Below are 21387 nucleotides of genomic sequence, written 5' to 3'. Positions count from 1 at the left end.
ATGAACTGTCCTTCTTAACCCTTTGCTTCTCTGATCATTTGTTTTCTTTTCTTTGCCAGTGAAACATTTCTATTTTTATTCTTTAAAGATTAAAGGATGAAAAATCTCTTCTCATTTTATCTCTAGGTATTTTCATCTACACTAATAATTTGGCCTATCATGTATAATAAACTTCAACTTGCATATGCAACTAAATGTTCGTTTGGAGCTCCAGATTCATCAACCCACTTCCATATTTTCTGTTAACACTCAGGTAACTAACAAGAGTCTCAAACTCAATTGAACCTTTGTCTTTTCCTGCAAAATCTGATCTGCCTCACTTTATATACAAAATGATACTATTTTAGTTAATAGTATCAATCTCTGCTCATCCGCTATCTAGATTTTTATATTTTTGTCTTCCTCTATAGCCACTAGTCCTTTTCTCTATTATTGGTAAATATATGTTGAATCCACCATGTTCTTTCTCTTCTATTGTCATTAAACTAGTCCAAGCCAGGATCATTTCTTGATTTTACTATTGCAATGAGCTTCTAAAAGATTTCCTGGTATATTCCATACAAAAACCCTATCATAAAATGTAAAAGAATATTTTAATGTTAGTGTCATATTTATTAACTGGCTTAAAATTTTCCAGTGTCTTTCTATTGCACTGACAATGCTATTCTGTTCTCAACAGATTATTGCTGACCCTATATCACTACTAGACTCATCTTGGGCTATTTCCCTTTTTTATTTTTACTGTATCCATTCATCTTGGGAATTCCCTTATTCTATCCCAACGTGCACACTCTCTTTACAGTCTACTGTTTTCACAGTCTACAATAATTTCCCCTTAACTCTTTTCTCAGAAAAGTCCATATCATAAGTAGAGCTGCTGTTTAACTTTACTTTTTCTAGAAACTTCTCTGGCCATCTTCCTAACCTGCCAAGCTAGGTTAAGTATCTTCTAATTTACTCTAATCATACCTGTACTTCGTCTGGGTAAAACTTTTGATGCATGCCATCAACTACTTGTGCAAGTGTTCATTTAATGTCTGTTTCTCCTGATAACATGGATCATATTTGTCTTATTTATCTTTGTATCTCTGCTACTTTATCACTGTAGTTGGCATACAAAGGACATCAGAAAAAAATTCTGAATTCATAGACAAAAAAAGTCAGTTGGATAAGATACGATTGCATTAGCTGTTCATGGGAACATAAGATGGGAAGTGTCAATTGTACCCTAACAGATATGGGCTGCCTGTTTCCAAATAAATAGTTTACATTCGACTTCAGACTTTGGCTGCAAATTCCTTTGTCTTTAACTTTTCTCCAAAATAGCTGTCCATTTGTGCCAGGATTTTTATCCTCTGGGCTTGACAAGCTTGCTCTATTTTTTTAAATTTTGCTTTGATTCTTGAAGCATACTACCAAAACCTCTTTTGTTTGTGCTGTGTAACCTGTTCTAACTCTGTGTCCAAATATATCTTCTCTTAAGTGAGAAAGGTTCAATTTCTCCATGACCCTACTTAAGTTCTGTCCCTCCTGAAATTATTTTTCTCCCACATTCCCACTTTGTACTTCAACCTAAGAAGAACATCCATCAACCATTATTAATCCTAGATTGGAGTCTTCATTCTGCTTTTTCTGGGGAAGCTCAGTTCAGCATCATGAGACTTTTTTGTCAGCTCTTGTAGTTCTAATACAGGACTTTTCAACCTTAATGTGAGTACAGATCACTCAAAGAGTTCATTCAAAATTCAGATTCCCAGGCTCTATCCCAGAGATTTTGATATGTGGGTTCTCAGGGGAAGCCTCCAAATTTACTTTTGTGGCTAACTCCCAGGTAATTTCCAGTGCTGATATTGCCAGTAATAGAATTATAAGAACAATATTCTAATTGATTGGACAAGTTTGTTAAAATCTGGTCTGAAGCTGCCTGAGGTTTTAAAAACATTATCTTTCAACATTTATTAGAGATGACTATCATAATCTAAGCTATTCTCCTTTCTTATTGTTTAGACCATCAGACTCCTTCTACAACTCACCAAGCACTCTCTCTTAAAAACTGTTTTCTACAAGAAACATGCTGTTCCTTTATGATATTTAAAAGCATAATATTATTCTATTCACAGGTTACTGGCAATAGCCAAGTTGTTTTTCATTAGGAGAAGATATGAATTTAGGGCAAAATATGTATTTCATATGCTGTAGCCCTGATTTTGTCCCAGGGATGACACTAACTATCCGTAAATTCTGTTTATATATCCATCAAATTAGAAATACAAAATCACTATATTTATAATATCTACAAGAATATTTCATTGACAAAAGGTAAGAACTTGAAAAAAAACTTAGCACACTGATAGCTATATAAGAAAAATAAAAACTCGTAGCCTGATTGTTAGTTTGCGTCATGTCGGTTTTTGTACTACTTCTAAGTTTAGTTAAGAGATTCTTTACTTTTTTCCTCAGAAATTAATTTATTAAATTGTTGAGAATTTCAGATAAATAAATTTTCATTAAAATAAATAAAGAAAAACTGTTAGCCATTGTTTCAGAAATCCCTAAAACCTGGCACAATGTTTTAGTGTTCTGTTTACTATATAGCATGTAGCATAAACCTGGTATAAACTGATGTTCAATGAGAGCTTAAAATTATAAGCCTTAATTTCTGCCAGAAAGGTAGCAAACATAATTTTGTTTAAAACTGGTAAGGACTCTTAATTTAGAGTTCCCCAAAGAATCAATAAAACTCTGTATGTATATAGAGAAAATACATACATTTAGAATATGAATATATATATTCTATGTATATACATGTATGTAATGTACATATATATTCTATGTTTAAATTCTGTTAAATATATAGATATATTTTTGTGTATATATATATGTGTACATACACATATATGTGTGTGTATACACACACACATATGTATGTATATATACATACACACACATATGTGTGTGTATATACACACACGCTCACACACATATATATGTATGTATATATACACACACATGCACACATACATATGTTTTTTTAAACATGTTCTTATTATGTTGCATAGGTTAGTCTTGAACTCCTGTGCGTAAGGACCCTCCTGCATCTGCCTCCAGAGAAGCTGAGACCACAGGTACACACCATTGTACCCAGATATAGAAATACAGATATCAACAACAGAGGAAATTTAATTTTACGGAATTGGCTCACAGATGTAGATGTGGGGCTGGCAAGTAAAAAAAAAAAAATCCCTGAATCAGGGATATGTAAGCTGGAAACTGGGCAGGAGTAGAAATCTGGAAGAAGTACTTCTTCTAATCTGTGAAACGTCAGTATTTTCTCCTATGTGATCAGATGAGACCTTCACACTTTATGGAGGGCAATCTGCTCTACTTACAGATAACTGATTAAAGATGTGAACCACATCGGTCAAATGCCTTCAGAGCAATACTTGGATCAGTGTTTGATTATATAGCAGGGTATTATTGCCTAGCCAGGCTGACACATAAAATCCATCATCACAACTTCTTAATACCTACCAAAAAAAAAAATTCTCTCCTGGTATTCGAGGACCCCCATGACCCAACTTAAATCCTCCCTCCTAATTCCTCCTTCCTTAGTCAGGAGAATCAATTTTCAGGTTCCATCAATTTGAGAAGTCTTCTCCAGTCATTCCCTTGGGAAGAATTAGAAGTAACCTTTGCCTCCTCTGTTCTCAGAGTCATTGTACTTTCCCATATCTGTTTTTAAGTCCTTGGTAAATTTCCTCTGTTGTTGAGAGTTCTCTGATTGTGGGGAACATGCTTTCTTTTTCTTTCTATCCTCTATAAGAAATTTCTCACCACTCAAAACAAATTTGTTAATTTTATGAAATTATCTAGTCAAAAGTTTCAAATAATGGCTTAATCAATGATGTAAAGTTTAATTCTCTTTATTAAAAGGAAAGCCATTTTGAAGGTGTAACATATTAGCAAGTAGTCTATTCCGTTTTAATAATGATATGATTTGCTTTAAAAATCCCACAATATTTAATAAATAAGACATTTAATATTTGGGGGAATAAAGCATTTTGGTAAAATACTAGGTGAGTATATTTTTAATGACAAAATTTATTAGTTCTGCTTCATTTAAATTTATACATTTTCTCATCAGCCATTTAAGGAAAAAAAAGAATGCTTATTCATTTTCAAATTCAAGGGGCAGGCTATAAAACAGCAGGAACTGAGGCAATTCAGCAATCTATCTATCTTGAGAGGAATAAAACACTATTCCACTCTGCACTGGCTGGCACAGCTCTTCACCAACAATCCCCCATTTAGATATAAAAACAAACTGGCCTTTGTATTTTGTTTATGCTGTCACCAGAGCATTACTCTCAAAGCACTTCAGCAATACAAAAATAATGTTGCTGTCTCTTACAGGCATAACTAAAAAATATTCACTGAAAGCACTGCTCAAAGAGCATGTTTATATTCTCATTGTACAACCATGGAGAGTTTAAACCAAATTTCTTATTTTGACAAGATCAGGAAGATTTTCTGGTTTTATGCACATCTTCCTAAAACAGTGATTTGTGGAACACATATTATTAGACGCATGTAAGAAAATGATCTAAAAGTACTCACACAAGATTCCTCTTTACCATCCCTTGAGCATTTAAGTTTCTAGTCCAAAGGGGAAGACTTTAAACAAATGGATGCAGTGACATGTTATAGGGACTATGATATAATTAAGTACCAGATTTAGAGGAAGTAGAAAGAATAGATTGTGTTATCCCCCTGTAGGGGTGAGAATGAACGTTAGAAAAGGTTTCATTCACCTGAGTAATGGAAGAAGAATAGGTACTTTCTGTTGCAGACAGATACCTGCCCACAGAGCTGAAGAGGCCATGGGGCTTCTCAGACCCCAGGTGTTTTGTGATTCCACTGAAAGGATTTCAATCCTCTCACACATAGCAACAGCCAGGAGCTTATTAGAAGGGAAAAACAAATGGTCAAAGGGAAATTCTCAAAGGAAAAAGGGAGAGAATAGGACCTCTCCCAGAGGGACAAGGAAAGTTCATCACCTCCCCATCCTTCTGTTTTGTTGGGGGTCCCAGGGAAGTTTCCAGAGAGTCTGTCCTAGAACCACTTTTTGACTTTCACCTGACAGCAGAATTACATCAAACTTCCAAGTCCCCACTGCAAACACAGGTACACCGTAAGTACCCAAACAAAACTCCTGAGGGGCACATTTTACTATGAATTTGACATGATAAAGATCCAAGGGCCACTCTGGATCACCTTGGCCTAAGCTGGTCAGTTCTAATGGGAACTTGTTCTTACTGATCTTATGATTGGTGGGCTTTGCTTCTAATTACCCTGTCTTCCTGAGTCCTGGAATCTGGTCTGTGTAAAGATCACAAAAGCCCGCCCCCTTCAGGGTGACTCCTGTTCTCCTTGGCAAGGAGGAGTCTTTGGGCCTGCATTTCTCCTGCAAGATAAGAGGGTGTTTGCTGAGGACAACCTATCCTGTAGACTTAAGCCAGGACAGGTCCAGACTGGCCTCAGGTGAATTGCTTTTTAAAACAAAGCCTATGAGAGGTCAGCACAGTAGGACTCATCTATAAAATTATCCACTCAACTTCATGTTCTAACCACTCTTGTCTGTCTGCTACCATTGTTTTCCAGGTAGCAGACAGGGAATTATTACAGGAAGAGGAAGCCATAACACAGTTTGGCTTCTTATCTACAAAGAATCATACAGTGAGGCATGATTTAGAGTAGTAGAGAATGACAAGGCATAATTTTTAGCTTATGAATTCCCAAATTTGATTTCTAAATCCAAAGGGCTTCATGTGCTGGTTCCACACTATTCATATAATCTGATTATATTCACATAGTAGGTGCTGAACAAATATTTATTAATAAAGATAAAATGAATAGCATTTACTAAATATGTATACGCAAGAAACTTTACCAAGGCTTGTGCAAGATAAAAACAAGCAACAACTAAAAAAATAATAATATAAATAAATAATTCTAAATCAAGATAGAATATACAAGATAAAATAAATTGTTGTAATTCCAGATAGAAAATAACATAGAAGTCACCTTTGGAAATTAAAAATTCCCCCCATAATCCACAGACCAATCTGTGTCCTCGGGGCAGTCTGTATCTATTATTTTAGTGCTTTGGTTTACAATGTTTTTCCTTCTCTGCCTTCTTAAATGTTTTAATTTCCATCTTTTAAATATCTGGATTTTTTTTTCTATCTCAAGAGAAGAAAGAGAACTGAAAGTGATTAAACAGTAAAAACTAACAAATGCTGTTGTTGGTTACTGTTGGTGTCAACACAGGTTTGCTTGGGAAAGTTTAAAATTCCTGAGGGTGAGATAAAGACTCCATAGAATGTGATAATGAAGGAAACAGAGAAAGGAAACTGGCCACTTCCCTTGTCCCCAATGTGGGGATTAAAGCAGAGGAACTTCAATTAAACAGTAAAAGAATGTTCTCAAAAAAACATATGAAAAACTCTATCTGTGCAGTGGGCATACAACCCATCCTATGTACTGCCCCTATTCATAGGCACAGGTGGCCTTCATTTTCTCACAGCCTGCTGTTGCATAGAGCACATAAAAAATAAAATGTTTAAGTCCTCTCAATCGAATCCCCACCCCACCCCACCAATTCATTCTCTAAGATCAGTAACAGTATGTTGGGGCTTTTGGAGAACTGTGGTTGAACAGTTACCAAGCACTTTAAGTATTTTTGCTTAAAGGATCTTTATTTTTTTTTTTAATTGTCACAACTCTTAAAGTGAGTAAGCATTGAAAATCAAAACAATACTCTGATTTCATCTTACACCAGTCAGATGGCAGCCATCAAGAATAAAAACAATAATAAATGCTGGAGAGGATGTGGAGAAAAAGGAACACTTTTACATTATTGGTGGAATCGTAAATTAATACAACCACTATGGAGTTTCCTTAAAAGAGTAGGCATGGAACCACTACATGACCCAGCTATACCACTTCTCAGTATTTATCCTAAAGAATTAAAGTAATCATACTATTGCAATACTTTTAGACCAAGAAAGTATACTCAGCCTACTATTGCAATACTTTCATACAGAGCAGAATAATTCACAATAGGCAAACTATGGAACCAGCCTAAGTGACCATCAATAGATGAATGGATAAAGAAAATGTGGTATAAATACACAATGGAGTTTTATTCAGACATAAAGAAAAATGAAATTATGTCATTTGCAGGAAAATGGATGGAGCTTGAAAATATTATGTTAAGAAAAATAAGCCAAATTCAGAGACTCAAGGCTCGTATCTTTTCTCCTATATGGAAGCTAGGGAGGAAAAAAGAAAAGAAAGATGGTGGGCCAGGGTATGGGGGCATCTCATGAAAATTAAAGGGAGATCAGAGGAATAGAGGAAGGAGACCAGGGGGAGTGAGGAGAAGAAATGGGGAAATACTGGGGAATGATATTGGCCAAAGTATATTGTTATAGTGTGTGCATGTATGAACATGTAACAACAAATCCCACCATTATGTATAACTATAATGCACCAATGAAAAATGTGGGAAAAAATAAAGTAGATGTTGTCTGCTCACTTTATCACTATAAACACGTGTGGTTCAAAGAGCTGAAAACACATTCCCAAGAAAATTTAACAGTGACTAGAGTAGCTGAGATCTGAGCCCAGCTCTGTCCCCATTCTCTCAAAGTGCAACTCATGTGTTATTTCTTCTAGAACTATCCTCTGAGGACACTAGCCCCTAATATCCTCTTCCTTCTATGAATTCCTGTGATCAGTACCCCATACCCAAACATATACTGAACATCTAGACATTCATAGATCTACATCTTCAAGGGCTTGAGCCCTTAAATTACTTCCATAATAACCTGTCTCCCATTGATGAAACATCAGAATATCACATAATCAGCCATTTATTCCCAGTGATCTGGAGGAAGATGGGGGTACATTATTTTCTGACATGAAGCATATTTTCAGAGACCATTTTTACATTTCCTAACAATATCAGCTATATTATCTGGTAATTATCATTATTTATAAATTATAAATATTATATATATATAATATAATATAATATTATATATATATATACACACACACACACACGTTACCTATTTCACAGGCTTTATATGAAGGTTAAAAACATATTATTCATGTAAATAAATGTCATAGACATTTCAGAATATGAAATATAGGTATATGATTATAATTCTTAAAGAAATACTATATTTACATTTCTTATTTCCACTCAAATTTATCCTTGAGCTTGTCTGATAATTGAATCAACATCCTTGTCTCAAGATGTCAGTGCCCACATTTTAACTGGCCTGCTAGAGAAAATGGTCTGGCTCTGGTTATAAAGAAAATGAGTAAATTCCACAATAGGAATCTTACATCAGAGTAGAGAACTTGGGAAATACTGTGGGGGCACTTGAGTAACTACCTATACACACTGTTAGGAACAAAGTAATAAACCATCTCTGTAATGATATGATGACATGGATTAAACAAAATTAAAAGTCAACAAGGTTGTTTTCAAAGTGAACATGTTTTAATTTATTAAAAAGCTACAAAGAGCAAATTGACAAACTACAAATCATATGCCTTGATAATTGCAAAGTATTTTAAATTTGTCCATAAAAGCACTTAAATGGATAGAAAATTATTAGCTCTGACTGCAATAAGTAATAAAATTGTTATACTAATGTGAAATAAAAATGTTTGAGGAGGAAAATATTCTTTTCCAAACCCACTAAGAGACTAACTACTAGGAAGCCTCTTTTGCAAGCTGTGGCTGACACTAAATCAGGGATTCCCGGAAGACAATCCTTGGCTGATGAGAACAAAATTCCAGTCCTTCTTAGTTACAACAGGGCCTCCCTCAAATTTTAGTTAAAGTCATTGTCAGGAAACAGGCAGAACTGGTTTTCTGAAATCCTTTATCCTCTGTTGGTTGGTGGTAGGGGTAGGAGGGGTGCAGAAAGAACCCTCCCCTGGGGCTTAAAAGTGATTTTGAATAAGAGGTGCTGGCACTCTCTTCTTGCCTGTAGGTTACTAAGCAGCAGAATCCCAGATATCTCCAGTGTTGCCAGAGTCTGAGGATGGGACAGCAGTGAGACAGCAAAGAGCCTCCGAGAGGGAGAAGAGAGCAAAACCCAATCTAGTTTCCTATGGGAGTTCGTGATGCACAGAAAAAATGCTAGTTCCTATTCATTTAAGAAGCCCATAGATGTTAGTAGGAAACTCTAATCTAGGGGTGATGCTTGTAAGAGCTCTCCTATGGAATGAAGTGATATTATCACTAGATGGTAACAGCTCACTTGGGTTTAGAGGTCATGGCTTCCTAAACATGAGATGGCCCACAACAGGAAGCCATGGGGGGGATTCAATGGCTTTGAACTTCATCTGCATCACCTTCAGAGGAAGCAATGGGCTTAAGCTGTACATGACAAGTGTGACTAGCCAAGTGGATGTGGACTTAACTGCAGGAGCCACACACTAGTCTTCCATGTACTGGAGTTTGCGGCTGGAAGGAATCTCAGAAACATGGTGAAAGAAGAGTGACACCCTTTTTCTATATTACCCATGCCCTTATCATCTGATAATAGCTTCAGGAGCAGCTAGTACACAGTGGTACACAGAACACTTGTATCTCCGCTATGTGTACAACTATTTATTTCATATGAATTGGTGTAAAGTTAGATCCCTTCTACCTCACCTTTATATAATTATATTTTCCATTATAATACAGAAATTTTAGATTTATACCAGAAATATTTTATCTTGTTAGTTTGAGCTCAATATCATAATTGTATAATAAGTTTAAAAGTTGATTCTGTCATCCAAAGTATTAGCTAGTAGCTAATTATGTAAACGCAATACTTGTTCTATTTAACTATTTAATTGTAGTATTTAACTTTAAATTTTCCCATGCACTCTAGAATATGAAATTAACTTAACACATTCTTTGTGTGAACTTGGAACTACAGCTCTGATAACAAAACTAACAAAGCACAAAAAGAAAAAAATTATATATGTGATCGTAGATGCTAAGTAATAAAGTCCTAGCAAATCGAGTTTCAAAATGAATTCTCTCTTGGATGAAAGAATAGGTTGGTATTAGAAAATATATTAATTTATATAATATTGCAGGAAAGAGATATTTGATGTGGACCATGGGAAGAACAATACAATTAAGCTGACTACAGAAACTGGATGCAGAAGGTCATGCAGCCATTAGACTCCTTCCAAACAGTTGAAGTGCATGGTACTTTCACTAGCATCAAGTGTGAATTTCAGCAGAACAATAGTCAGGTAAGTTATGAGTCTTCACAGGGTATTTCAGGATTAGATAATTAACAAATATTAAGAGAGTAAATCCAAAAAGTAAGAATTGCACAAATGTCCATAGCATATTTTCCAGTGAAATACAAAGAAATATGGAAACATTGTAATATTGATAATAATAAAATTATTTTTAATCTAAGCAATAGAACAGAGTATAATATTGCCATGAGAAATGGTCGATACCATTAAAATAATATATTTGAAGAATTTATGACATGGAAAGAGTAAAAGCTCCACATGATATAAAATTAGAAAACAAACAGGATATTTAAATGTATACATGTATGTTCTCAGAATATTTCCCAAAATTAACAAAATATTACCCATGGAGTGTGAGATTTTTGAGTCTTTTTTAAATTTTTTTACAACTTTTTCTAAACACATGTGCATTTTTTTAAATTAAAAAGTTCCTTCAACAATAAACTATTATTCTATATATTCTTTAATCCTTATAACAATCTTGTCATTAACTTTTTTGCCATATAAAGATCATTTTAAATGGCTTGCTCCTATCTTATAAGTGTGAGTAGAGATTTAGAATTCACATTTAAATTCTCTTTATTGTAATGCTATGCCTCACATAAATGTATTTCTGCCTCACTATTCTGAGAAAGAAGAGAAGCCATTATTTCAAGTGTTCAAGAAAATTTCTAGGCAATTTAAGTGTTGTTGACAGATAGGTGATTCGGTAATCAAAATGCAAATAGCTGGATTAGAATTTCATCTTCTTTCCTTGCCAAGCTTCTGCTCAGAATGATAGCACCGGTGTGACAGCACAAAGTCATACTTTAAAAGCAGATTATATTATCTACATATGGAAAAAATCAATCTCAAAGTAATCACCAAAGCAATGATTATATAGTAATTAATATTTATCTCCAAGGTATTATGCTAAATAATTTGTGGAAGCTTGAAAGATATGGAAGACATTACTCTTCCTTTTCAGATTTTATAATATCATCTATATGAAAAAGAAAAGAAATAATAACGGTTTAAAACAAAAATAAAAAAATATAGGACAAGGGAGGGAATTAATATGTAGTGTCTGCTGTGTAGTGGACACTGGTGAGCACATTTTATATATATAGCATTTCAGTCATCACAGAACATGATGAGTGCTGTGTCTGAGAAGGTAGGACTCCCAAAGAAGATGAATCTCTGGTGAATTTAATAAGTCATCTAGAAAGAACTTCTTTTTTAATTGAGTCATTTTATTTGCCCCTAGTCATTTTCTTGGTGAAGGTAGTAGTAAACCTTTTTATGACCTGCTAAATTATGGATCACCAAACTTCCCCAAGAGTGAGTCACTGAGGTGTTAAAAAATTTCCAAGATATTATTTGCTGTTGGAGAAGTATATGTTTTGGTTTCATGCTACTGGAACCTACTTGAAGTATTCTACTAGTTATTGAGGTTGCTGAAAGAAAACTTATCAGAAGCCCCAATGAGGTTACCATGAGGCAAGAACCTGATCATTGACCCAGCTCAGAGCCATGGTTTAGAGCTACCCAAGGCCATTGCATCATGGTAAGTCTTATAAGAACAGTTGGCTGAGCTTCTTCTAGACGACAGATAGAATCATAAAGTTCCAAAGTACACACAGATAAATTACATCCAGGACACCCTGTAATAGCAAAAAATCACCAGTAGGAATGTACTGGGGAAACAGTTTACTATGCAGCTCCATGTGCAATGATAGAAAGCAATAGACGGCCTTCTTGGCTTTCTATTTGCTTGGCATGTGGAATCAGGGAAGACTGTATTTTACGTGGTATTTATCTAAGAATCTTGGGCAATGGGAGTGTGGATAGACAGGACCTCAAGACGGAGGCACTGACTTTCCTGCTAATATGGGCATGCTGTGTGTAGAGCCATGTAAAAAAAGTTAAATAATGAGTAAATCAACAGTGACTGCATTTGAAATCCATCTCTTTTTAATTTTTAGTGCTGAGATGATGGCTTAGAGAAGTTATATAGCTTGCCTAAGAAGTCATAGATATTCTGTTTGACACTAATATTCTACCCTGTACATAAGAAATACCACAAGACTTTTATACATTTTCCAGGTAAAATTATACATCATGCAAAACTCAATAGATTATTACTCCTAGTAAGTTTAAAAAAAAAACTTCATATGTTATCATGCAATTCTGGAAGAAAATAAAGCTAATATTTATTTTATGAAAAGCTCAGTCATTTTATTTTATTCTCCACTGAATGTTAGGCACTAAATCCTCTGTGCCTGCTTGGATTTCCTTTTATTTAATAAAGAATTCTTCTCTCAATGAAAGGAAGTCATGAGATTTTCTTACATCAGTCACACTCAGAAAAGTAAAGCAATAGCCTTTAATACCTATTCTATAATTCATCCTAATAGAAATGATGATGAACTTGAGTTATTAAAAAATCCAAAATAATCCAATTGTGCAATAGAATACAAAAGTATAATATAATGAACAGACTCTAGTGACACTGTAATGATACAGTGGTGCTGTAACAGACCTGTGTTCCCAAAGGTGCTATGGAGAGTGGTGAGTACATATTTGATACTAAACAAATTACTGTTGATTGATGAGTGGGTTTCTAAGTCCTGAGTTAACTATAGTATTTAGGGGAGTCCATGGAATTGTTGGAAAATCATAGAAAAGTTATAGAGATATAATTTTTAAAGTAACAAGAAAATGAGAAAAGTTTTATCTTTAAATAGGAAGAAAGGTATGACTCTGCACTTAAGATTTCTAACTCATGAAAGATTGATATGCATAGAAAACTTGATAGAGGCATAGGTTTTTAATAGTGTGCCAATGCCCTTTTAGAACCTGGTCTATAATAGAAATCACAATGAGCTGATATTTATTCAATAAACAGGTAATTAGATATGCCATACATTTGCTCATATTTATTAGCTTTCAGAAATGTTATACTGTATATAAAGCATAAGAAGAAAAATACAAATGACACCTCAGAATAACACACATATGGAAGAGAGAAGGAAAAATCATGATGAAGAGCACAAGGTAGGAAACATTCAGTGGGATGGAATCTTCTAGATGGAACCCAGTATCCTCTGGCTTCCCCTTTTGCTATTTAAAAGTCATCTTGCAGTGTAATTGTCTTTCATTTGGCTATGCCCTACCTTGTTTCTCTAGCTTTTTACAGTTCTTCTTCTTTTTTTGGTATTTTTAATTTAATTTTTATGTGCAGATATAATTTTATTTTAGTTTATCCTAATTTACTTTCTTAAGACTTCTAGCTCTGAATACTAGGCAGTCTCTAATGTCCATCTTTCTACTCAAAGTAATCAGTGTGATCAGTCTTTGAATAACATCTACCTCACACCTCCCTTCAACCATCACAGCAGATGTCCTAAAAGGACAAGGGTTCATATTGGAAGTAGCAATCGATATACCTCTTGTCTAATGGAATGAATCCTCATGACATACATTATAGCAGATACAAAGAGGTTTTGAAATCTTTATTTCAGCAGAAACACTGCCAGTGAGGACTGAAAAAAAATTAAGCCAATGATATGAAAAGGACAGGACCTATCTTTGTTGGGTTTGGACATGAAGAAGTGGCCCACAAGCAAAGATGTCCAGTGGCCTGTAGAAGCTGAGAGCAACCTTCAACATAGGGTAGCATGAAAATTAGGAACTCTGTACTATAAGCATAAGAAACTGAATTCTGCCAGAAGTCTGAAGGAGCAAGAAACGAATTCTCCTTGGAGTGTACAGAAAAGAGCCCAGCCTGACAGCACCTTGACTTTCATCTGGTGATTATTTAACTGGACCTCTGACCTGCAGAACTAGAAGATCACAAATATTTGTTGTTTTACTTAGACACTACCTTTATTTAAGATACTACTTCTGTGGTAATTTCTTATGGCAGAAATAGAAAATTAATATAATATTAAACATATTTTTTCTGTCTGGTAATTCCTATATCTGGAATTATTATCATTGCATGTCCATATTTCTTTCATGTATTTGTTGGCTTTCTTGCATCTATTTTTTTCCTCACATTTTTAACTATTAAATGATTTCTGTAGTGGTTATAATTTTAATTATTATATGTATTTATTTATGTCCAGCCTGTTTCAAGGAAGAAAATATGAGACAACTTGTTTGGAAAATATAAAAATAAAATGATTCAAATAGAAAAAAATAAAATAAATGATTTCTTTAGAACTTTATTTTGGAAATGCTTTGAATATAGGATCATAGTGCAAACAATGAGATTTGTGAGACCACATAGGAGGATTCTTTGAAATCTCAACAAAGGCTGATTGCAGCTCCAAGCCCCAGGGGCAGAGTTGTTCCTGTCTAATCAATGACAAACTTTTAGATAAGTAAATTTCCTGATGAATCTGTTCAGCACAGGTTGCTTCTTGAAGACCATGCCCTTAGACTGTTGTCCATTTGGATCCTGACTTTTTGGTGGCCTTTCTTTTATACAGTATGTGGACTGGCCCTAGGATAGATCATGTGTTCCAGACTTCTCATGTGTTCACCTCTCAGGGTTTCTGATTTCTCCATCTTTATTCCCTTTGAATTCTTTGATTTCTTTTTCTTTGTGAAATTCAGTTCAGCAAACATTTTAGAAAGTTTCTTATAGTCATGTTTTTAGAATTTTTCATTTATCACCTGCTGAAAGGGAACCCTTAGTGTAACTTTTTAAACCTATCCCAATTTATTTTCAAAAAGTGAAGTGATTCATTTTTTTGCCTCTACAACAGAGATTTCTTTAATTTCATTGAAACTGTTAACAAAGTGATAGCTTCTCCTCTCAACTTCCTAATGCATTTAACACGTACCACTCTTAATGGTTCTGCTGTTTAAGAAAAATAATTAGCACACCATCACAGGGAATATATATTATATTTTAAATACCTATTTTCTGAAATGCATTAATAGCATCATATGGAGACTGACTTCCAGACAAAAACAGAAGAAAATTTAGAAATTATATCTTCTTTTACAGTTTTATGAACTAAAGATCTACATTTCCTGGATGATTTTTAAGAGTCTTGATCTCTCCCCAACTAGAATGAGTAAACCTTCCTTGAGTTTCCATATCAGGGGAACACACTATGCTATAAATATTTGTTTAAATATCTTGGTTTTTTCCTACTATATTGTGATCATTTTGAAAAGAGAAACCATATCTATTTTTCTTTATGGTTAGCTCAGAATTGGATACATAATAGATGCTGAATAAATGTTAGACAAATGTAAACCATGAGTGAAGAGGTTCACTAAAAGCAAATTCACTGGTAAGAAGTTTATAAGTATGTTGTCATATAATTTCAACTTGTATGTTTTTCCTGTTTGAGAAAAAAAGTTTTTAAAAAATTTTATGTTAATTCCAGCATTGGGAAGGACATCTCTCAAAATGAATCTGCAGCCTAACAAGTGCTGCTCGTCTTTCTTCATATTCTTGTTTACTGATTCACATGTTTCACAGACAATGAATGAGTGTTTGATTAAAAAATAAAACTGATTTTAAATAAAACTGAAACATTGTTAACAGAATGATGATAATGTCAGAAAAAAAATAAAATTCTTAAAGTAAGTGAAGGAACATTGTCAGGAATAAATCGAAATAAATGTTTGCCAGAGCTGTGTTCTAAGTAATTTGCATTATTAAAGGAGTTCTGTGATTGTTTTTTATTCTGTTTTTTTTTTAAATCAACATTCTGTTGCCAAACAAAGAAACACATCCCAAGCAAAATTTGTGTTAGTTTACAATGAAGCATAGGACACAAGACATTTATTCAGCTTGCAAATCTTCTCACATGTAGTTTTAAAGCTTAGGTAGCTATATTTCATTCATACATGTTGACCTGAAATTATGTTTAAAATACCAGTTATTTGGTGGGACTGCAAATTGGTGCAAACACTCTGGAAATCAGTATGGAGATTCCTCAAAAAACTTGGAATGGAACCATCATTTGACCCTGTTATCCCACTTCTTGGAATATCCCTAAAGGACTTAAAAGCGGCATACCTATAGTGACACAGCTGCATCAGTGTTTATAGCAGATCAATTCACAATAACTAAGTTATGGAACCAACCTAGGTGCCCTTCAACAGATGAATGGATAAAGAAAATGTGGTGTATATACACAATGGAATATTACTCAGCCATAAGGAATGAAATTATGGCATTTACCAGTAAATGAATGAAACCGGAGATTATCATGCTAAGTGAAATAATCTAGTTCCCCCAAACCAAAGGTCAAATATTCTCCCTGATGTGCGGATGCTAGTGGACAATGGGCGAGGGAGGGAAGAATATAAGTTCATTGGGGGAATGATGGGAAGGGAGGGAGGATGGGAATAGGAAACACAGTAGAATTAATTGGACATAACTTTCCTATGTTCCTATATGAATACACAACGAGTGTAATTATGTACAACCACAAAAATGGGAAGTTATACTACATGTATGTATAAAATATCAAAATATATTCAGCTGTCACATTTAACTAAAAAGAAAAAACAAAATATTATTTTAAATGTGAAGTAAAAATAATAAACCTTACTAAGCAAGAAATAAAATAATTAACTAAAGAAATGCAAATGATGAATAAGTATATATAAATGTTCAGTGTTACCAATAATCAAAGAATGTGAATCAAAGAAAAAAACAACAGAAGAAATATATACTGTGATTAGAGGTTGGCAAAGCAAATATGATAACACACTGATGGTAGAAGCTTGAGCTTGCATTCTTTCTTCAAGAAAATCTGTCAGTTGCAATGAAACTTTTTACTTTTATAGTGTTTTAATTGCACTTTAAGAGTCTTCCCAAAGCAAATACATCCATAATTGTTTTTTACATAGTTAAAAAAACCAAAAAAATATGAATAATCTTTAAAAATACCATTATTTCTTTTATTTTATACTAACTCTTACAGAGAAATCTCTCATCTTAAAACTTTAATAAATATAGTTAATACAATGAAGACCTAATCTTTACCTCTTTCCTTTACTCAACTACCTACATCCTAAAGGATATATAGATCCATTTCCCCTCTGATACTTCAGAAGCAAAATACGGAAACCAAACTCATATTCTCTAATAAAACTGTATATGTCCTCATATTTATCAGTTTTGAAATTTCCCTTTTCTATGGAAAAAAAACTTAAAACCATCTGCTCTCTCTTTTCTTTTATGTCTTTTACCTAGTCTGTCATAAATAATGTTACTTTTTATTCTTCTGGTTACTAGCATTTCACATCTCCCTCTATTTCAACTGCTTCTCCTGGAATTCTAAGCATGGCAGGGCTAGGTAAGTCTAGTATTTCACTGTTACTTTTGTTTTTCAACAGGTTACTCCCATCAGGTTGTGGATTCTCTCATTCATCTATGATAGTACAAAATCTAGCTCAGCATTTTTCAGGTATAACATTAGAGACAGGGGGACCAGTTACCAAGTTGAAAAGATCCCTGCATCTATCTCCTCCAGCACAATCTTCCTTATATTTTTCTCAAACATGCATCATTCCCTCTAGCACAGTTTTTGTCTCTGTCCTCTTTCATGCTTTTGTTAGCAGTCATCATACCATGAAGAATTCCCCTTCATTCTCTCCATTCAAAGCCTTTCTTTCTCCCAATACAGCACTTAACTCTTATCTTTCCCAGGTATTTACGTAGTTGTAGAAAACAAAAACTGGAGTCTTAGACCTAAAGTAACTGTGTCACTTACCAGTTATATAACCTAACAAACTTGAGAGACCTCAGGTTTCTCATTTCAGTATAGGACTAATAAAAAAAAATAATAATAATTTTACTGCATAGAATTGCTGGAGGATTGAATGGTAGAAAGTATATAAAGTGCTTAGTGCAGTGCCTAAATTATATTAACATTAAGTAGCTATAACATATTATTACTGTTATTTTTCTTATTAATAATTTCTTGATGGGTTCCCATTGTTCTAGCCCACACTGGATTCTGGATTCTTATAACAATGCAGTGATACCAAGTGCTGCACTATACAACCTAGTTTGTTTCCTAATGCTTTGTAGGTTGACATGGTGATTTCTTTGTGTGACTATTAATAAAGAGAACACACATAATCCATCATGCACCTTTACTATCTTTTAGAAATTGAGAAAGGTTACAAACATTTAAGAAAACAATGCCATCAAGTGCTTATCCATGGACCAGAATATTTTGGGGTTCTTAGCAACTAGAAATATGTTTGAATATTCCATTACCTTCAGTTTTGCCACGGATTTTGATTTCTTAAAATAACCAGGTACATGTGCATAAGTAAATCTCTTACCTTAGGCTTGTTCTGAATTGGGCTTCAGAAATGGTCCAAAGTGGATATCTACAAACCAATAATTATGAAATTATAGTTAGTTAAGTTGAACATTAAAATGTTTATACTTTTAGTAAAAATTTTAATAGATAATACAAAGGAAAAGTTGTATTTTAATCTCCTAGAAGTTTTAATTCCAATAAGATTTCAACATATTCATAAATTACATTTAGAAAATCAGTAAATACATTTAAGCTAAGGTAGTCTGGCCTTTGAAAAATGGTTTTATTAAACTATCATCTTATTCAGCATTATTGGCTTCTATTAAAAATTAATTTTCAAATTCAACTATAATACTATCATTGTCTCATTTGATGATACGGAACATTAAGAACACTTGGTTGGAGTTAGTCACGTGCCAAAAAATACAACTTCAAGAATTAATAATTTCCTGTTACAAGTCAAACATCACAACCAAATAGTATTCTAAAAATATTTATTCTCACAAGATGAATAATAAAAATTAATAGAAGAATTTCTATTCTTTCTATTAAAAGAATAGAGAGTGTTAGATTTCCAAATCTCAGTAACTTTGAAAAGTTTTATTGCTGTTCTCTCTTTTTTTGGTGGGGGCAGGGGTTACTGGCGATTGAACTCAGGTGCACTCAACCATTGAGCCATGTCCCCATTTTACTTAGAGACAGGGTCTCACTAAATTGCTTAGAGCCTCGCTTTTGCTGAGGCTGGCTTTGAACTTGTTATCTTCCTGCGTCAGCTTCCTGAGCTGCTGGGATTACAGGTGTACACCACTGCACCAGCTTTACTGTTATTCTTATGGAAAGATTCTTTACTTCTGAGAAAATGTAAAATCAGATGCAGAAACCAAAATATAAACAAGCATTAAAAATTCAATAAGGATCCATTTTGGTTATAATAGCGAACAATTGAGAAGACACAGTGTACACAGAGACAATTCCATTTAGGGCCTTTGATGCTGCCATATGCACCTAATGATATTGCTTTTGATTTCCTTTATTCTTACACTTCACTTTAGTGACTCATTTCGACCCAGACAGTGGTTAGAAGAAAATTGGTGAAAAATCAAATTTTGTGGAAGATAGAAATAATAATGGTTTACCCTTCTTTTAGCCTATATGATAACAAAATTAACATCACATTTTCATTTGTTCCTAATACCTGAGGGAAAAATATTTGTTTCATATCATCAATGAAAAAAGAGAAGAAAGTTCACTGAGGGACCGGGACCAGGTTCAATAGCCCAGCTGGGACAGAAACTTAATTTTTTTTTTATTTTGATTGATCAGACAAATGTCTAGTAGGACAGACACTCAGGTGTGAGACTACAACACTGGTGTGTCTTTGGGTGCTGATGCAGCATCTCTCTACTTCTCTATCTCATCTGAGGTCTTCTGTCCCACAGGTATGGTTATGGGTTTTCTTGTTAATAGCACTTTACCTGTCAGTGTAAATATGACTTGGAGGATTGATAAAGTAACTGTTTTTAGCCCAAGATTTGACTTCTCCCTTTGCTGATATCTTATATCTTAAGGGTCCTGAATGTTTTTCACATTTGATTCATTTTCATATTTGGATCCCATTTTTAATTGGTTATGGATGACATAAATCTTGCTAATGGAGGTAACCTTCCTAGTGAACATGGATTGCTTTCTAGTGTGAGGCAGAGCCTGACTCTTGAGTCACCCCATCTTCATGAACAAAAGAGACTCCTATCATCTTGATGTAAAGTCCTTTAAAAAGAGAAAACTGAACCTTTTGTTGTGATTAGTCATTCCTGGAACCACATTATATCTTTCTACTCAATGAGTCCTGAACCTCTAATCCAAAACAAGAAGTTTGAATAGAGTGCCTTGCTGTCTCCTATACAGTCTCCTCTTTGGATTCATGTAATGTTGAGATGAATCTTGAAGCAAGACTTGGTCATATTTTTTTTTCTTAAAAAAAAGTCATTCTACAAAAATATAAGAGAGGAAGGTCTGAGAAATTCTTTCAAATCTTGTTTTATATGATGGATATTCTAAAACTATATTGTAGCTTCCTACAGTGTTGGAAACTAGACAAACCTTTGCCTGATTTTCCAAACCTTTTGTCTCAGGTATTCCCAATCCCTAACAGTCTAAAACTTCAAAACCCAGTCATTCAAATGATTATCATTTTTCCAATGCCTGTTGTACTGATCCATAAACTGTGAGATATGTAGCTTCCCATGGTCATCTTGACCAACTCTGATACCTTTCTACAATTTTCTTCAAACCATGGTTTTGTCTTAGTTGCACTCATTACACATAAATACTTCCCAGGGGCTTCCAATTCCTTCCAATCCTGGCATACTTGAATATACTGTTTGTTTTACTTTGTTATTGTTTGTTTGTTTAAGTGAGTAGTACTGCTGGTATAATAAAGGCACAAAGTATCCTTTCTGTATTCTTTTATTGATCAGCTATGTTCCCCAAAGCCATAACTTTTAAGTGGGATAGGACCACTTAAATTAGGTATGGAGGAAGAAAATAAATAACAAACCTTAAGAGACTTAGTTTGATTAAGTTGTAATTAATTACTTGTAATTAAGATCCAATCCCTGGTCATTGATCGTTTAGGATCTTTAGAATAAGAAATAAAAATAAGATTACACTTTGGTGTAAAGACTTTTCAGGAAAAAGATAAGTAGTCCAGAGATCTTAGGAATTCAGACTAGATTCCAAGCTCAAA

At 34.0% G+C, this 21387-nt stretch overlaps 1 protein-coding gene across 7 annotated transcripts in view; it reads right to left on the bottom strand.

Moving 5' to 3' along the window:
• Cntn1 (contactin 1) overlaps window positions 1–21387 on the bottom strand; it is a 333868-nt gene that overhangs the window by 237412 nt on the left and 75069 nt on the right. For all 7 annotated transcript variants that reach the window (XM_048802545.1, XM_048802548.1, XM_048802543.1 and 4 more), the window contains one exon: window positions 18661–18708. The gene's annotated coding sequence lies outside the window, so the exon portion shown is untranslated. The remainder of the gene's footprint in view (window positions 1–18660; window positions 18709–21387) is intronic.

The sequence above is a fragment of the Marmota marmota genome, unplaced genomic scaffold (genome assembly GCF_001458135.2).
Source record: "Marmota marmota marmota unplaced genomic scaffold, marMar, whole genome shotgun sequence".
NCBI classification, from domain to species: Eukaryota; Metazoa; Chordata; class Mammalia; order Rodentia; family Sciuridae; genus Marmota; species Marmota marmota.
Note: the sequence above shows the minus strand (reverse complement) of the source record. Positions and strands in the feature narration are given on the sequence as shown.